General features: G+C 33.1%; 1 non-coding gene across 1 annotated transcript; it reads left to right on the forward strand.

The window, feature by feature from the left end:
* Positions 1-2,284: 2,284 nt before the first annotated feature.
* Positions 2,285-2,357, forward strand: TRNAG-UCC (transfer RNA glycine (anticodon UCC)). The gene has a single exon. It is a non-coding gene; the product is annotated as a tRNA-Gly (tRNA).
* Positions 2,358-4,011: the final 1,654 nt, after the last annotated feature.

A 4,011-nucleotide genomic window follows, 5' to 3' on the forward strand; every position in this document is an offset into this window, starting at 1 on the left:
ACTAGTGGTAAAGAATCCACCTGCCAGTGCAGGAGACTGAAGAGACTCAAGTTTAATCCCTGGGTCTGGAAGATCCTCTTGAGGAGGGCAGAGCAACCCACTCGAGTATTTTTGCCTGGAGAATCCCATGGACAGAGGAACCTGGTGGGCCACGATCGATAGGGTTGCAAAGAATCAGACACAACTGAAGCAACTTAGGACACATGCAATATGTACAGTAATAATACAACAAAAGGGGTAGAAAATAGAACTATAAAGGAGTAAAATTTCTATATATTCTTGATTTACGTTAATATAAATCTGGAGTCCATTTTGATAAGATTTATGCAGGCATTTCTCATTTTACTATGCATCACTTTATTATGTTTTGCAGGTTTTGCTTTTTTTTTTTTTTTTTTTTAACAAATTGAAGGTTTGCGGCAATCCAGTGCCAAGAAAGTCTTATTGGTACCATTTTTCCAACAGCATTTGCTCATTTTATGTCTCTGTGTCACAGTAATTTTTGCAGTATCATAACCCCTTCACTAACAGAAAGATTATGAGTGGATTAAAACATAATCAAAATGCAGACATTATCAGACTAGATAAAACAAACCAAAGATCCTACTACTTACTGTCCCCAAGTGACACACTTTAAATTCAAAGATACAAACAGCAAAAGGATTTAAAAAAAACATATACTGTGAAAACCATAGAAGAACTAGAGTAGCTATACCAATACCAGACAAAATGGATGTTAAAAATATTACTAGAGATAAAGAAGGACATTCAAAGATTATAAAAGAGTCAATTCATTATGAACATATATGCATCAAAAACAGAGTCCAGAATTCATGCAGAAAGAATTGACAGAACTGAAGAGGAGAAATAGACAATAACAATGGCAAGAATACGTTAATGATCCATTTCAGTAATAGATATAGTTGAAGATAAACAATGACAAACAAGACTGGCACAATACCATAAACCAACTAGATCTAGGATCTATAGAATGCTCCATCCAACAACAGCAGAATACACATTTTTCTCTAGAACACAAGGGATGTTCTCTAGAATAGACCACATGTGATGTCAAAAAATAACTTCAATAAATTTAAAGAACTGAAATCATATCACTGATACCCTTTAGCCAAAATGGAATTAAGTCTGAAATGAATAATAGAATAAAATCTCAGAAATTTACAAATATATGGGAAGTAAATAACAAATGGGTGAATTTATAAATATATGGAAAGCAAATAACCAATGGGTCAAAGAAAATATGACAAGGTAAATTAGAAAATACTTTGAAATAAATGAAACCATCATAAAACATCGTAACAAATCAAAACATGATATGTTAAAGCAAGTATTAAAAGTAACTTTATAACTTCAAAAGCCTACATGAAAAAATAGAAAATTCTCAAATCAACAATGACCTCTAACAATAAGAAAGAAAAGAAATTAAACCCAAAATAAACAAAAAGAAGGAGTTGATAAAGATTAGAGTGAATCAATAAAATAAAAGAATAGAATACAAATTAGAGAAAAGGCAATACTATGAACAATGGTATGTCAACAAATGAGATAATATAAATGAAATGGACAGGCTCCTAGAAAGGCACAGAGAACTCAGACTCAAGTAGAAAGATTCATGTCAATGTATGGCAAAAACCACTACAATATTGTAAAGTAATTAGCCTCCAATTAAAATAAATAAATTAATAAAAAAATAAATAAAATAAAACACACACACACAAAAAGAGAGTGTCTGATTAGATCTATTACAAAAGATTGGAGTAGTAATTTTTAAGACTTTCCACAAAGAAAAGCCTAGGACTAGATGACTTCCCAGGTGGCGCTAGATGACTTCTCAGGTGGCTCATGAAACAATGATTTCATGGCAGGCAAGAACCTGCCTGCCAATGCAGGAGACAAGAGATGCAGGTTTAATCCCTGGGTCAGGAAGATCCCCTGGAGGAAGGCATGGCAACCCACTCTGGTATTCTTGCCTGGAGAATCCCATGGACAGAGGAGCCTGGGGGCTACAGTCCATGGGGTTACAAAGAATCAGACACTACTGAGGTGGCTTAGCACAACACAGATGACTTCAATGGTAAATGCCACCAGAAATTTAAAGAAGAATTAGTATTATTCACAAATTCCTCCAAAAATAGGACGGAATACTTCTCAATTCATTCTTTGAGGTATTTCCCTGATACCAAAGACAGACAATATCATCACAAGAGAACTACAGATTATTGTCTCATAAAATATATACATAAAAAATCTCAGTAAAGAGACTTCCCTGGTTGTCCAGTGGTTAAGACTCTGTACTTCCAATGCAGGGGGCATGGGTTCAATCCCTGTTTGGGGAACTAAGATCCCCATGCCACTATGTAGCAAAATATACATATATTATATATATGTATATGTATATTTATACACATTCTCAGTAAAATACTATCAAACTGAATCTAGCAACAAAGGAAAAGAATTATACTCCATGACCAAGTGAGATTTATGCCAGAAATGCAAGGTCAAATTAATACTCCAAAATCAATTAATTTTATAAATAATATTAATAGATTAAGAACAAAGTCTACATTATAATCTCAATAGATACAGAAAACCATTTGAAAAAATTCAATACCTTTTCATAATAAAATATTCAACAACATAGTAGAATATAGAAGACTTTCTATAGAAGCCTACTAGAATATAAAAGATTTCCTCATGCATTGAACCTGTACACCATGGTAAATTCATGGCAATGTATGGCAAAACAAATACAATATTGTAAAGTTAAAAAATTGATAAATAAACTAATTTAAAAAATAAAAATAAATAAAAATAAAATAAAAAGCCAAAAAAAAAAAAAAAAAAAAGATTTCCTCAATGTGATCAAGACTGTCTGCAAAACCCCCACAGTGAACATCCTACTTAATGGTGAATGACTTACTGGATGCTTTCTCCATAAGATGAGGAACAAGACAAAGATGTCTGCTCTCACCACTTCTTTTGTTTTTTTCAGTTAATTTATTTTAATTGGAGGATAATTACTTTACAATATTGTGATGGTTTTTGCCATACATCAAACATGAATCGGCCACAGGGATACATGTGTCCCTGCCATCCTGAACCCACCCTCCCATCTCCCTGCCCACTGCATCCCTCTGGGTTGTTTCAGAGCACCAGCTTTGGGTGCCCTGCTCCATGCATTGAACTTGCACTGATCACATATTTTACATATGGTAATGTACATGTTTCAGTGCTATTCTCTCAACTCATTCCACCCTTGCCTTCTCCCACTGAGTCCAAAAGTCTGTTCTTTATATCTGTGTCTCTTTGCTGCCCTGCATGTAGGATTGTCAGTACTGTCACTTCTATTCAGCATTTTGCTGGATGCTCCAGCCAAGGAAATTAGGCAAGCAAAGAAATAAAAGGTATCCAGACTGGAAAATATGAAGTACTGAATAACTGAAGTGAAATTAATAAAATGATTCCATTTACAATAACATCAAAAGAATAAAACACTTAGATAGAAGTGGAAGGTTTGTACACTGAAAACCATAAAACCTCTAGAAAGAGTTTAAAGAATATCTAAATAAATGTTAATATAAAAACATTCAATGTTCATGGATCAGAAGACTTAACACTGTTAAGATGGCAATAGTCTCCATATTGATCTATAGAATCAATGAAATTTCTATCAAAATTCTAGCTGCTTGTTTTTTCATAATTCAAAATGCTGATCCTAAAATCTATACAAAAATTTAAGGGTTTAGAACTGAAAAAATACTTTTTTCAGACACGCAAGCTAGGAGGACTCATACTTCTTGATTTGATTTTAAAACTATAAAATTATACAAAGACAGTGTGGTGATGGCATAAAGATACCACACACAAAAATTAGCTCAAAATGATTATAAAAACCTAACTGTAAAAGCTAAAAGTCTAAAACTTTTAGATGAAAACATAAGATTAAATCTTCATGATTTGAGGTCTGTCAATGTTTTCTTAAATGTGATA

The sequence above is a fragment of the Giraffa tippelskirchi genome, chromosome 6 (assembly GCF_054371585.1).
Source record: "Giraffa tippelskirchi isolate mGirTip1 chromosome 6, T2T-mGirTip1v1.2.pri, whole genome shotgun sequence".
NCBI classification, from domain to species: domain Eukaryota; kingdom Metazoa; phylum Chordata; class Mammalia; order Artiodactyla; family Giraffidae; genus Giraffa; species Giraffa tippelskirchi.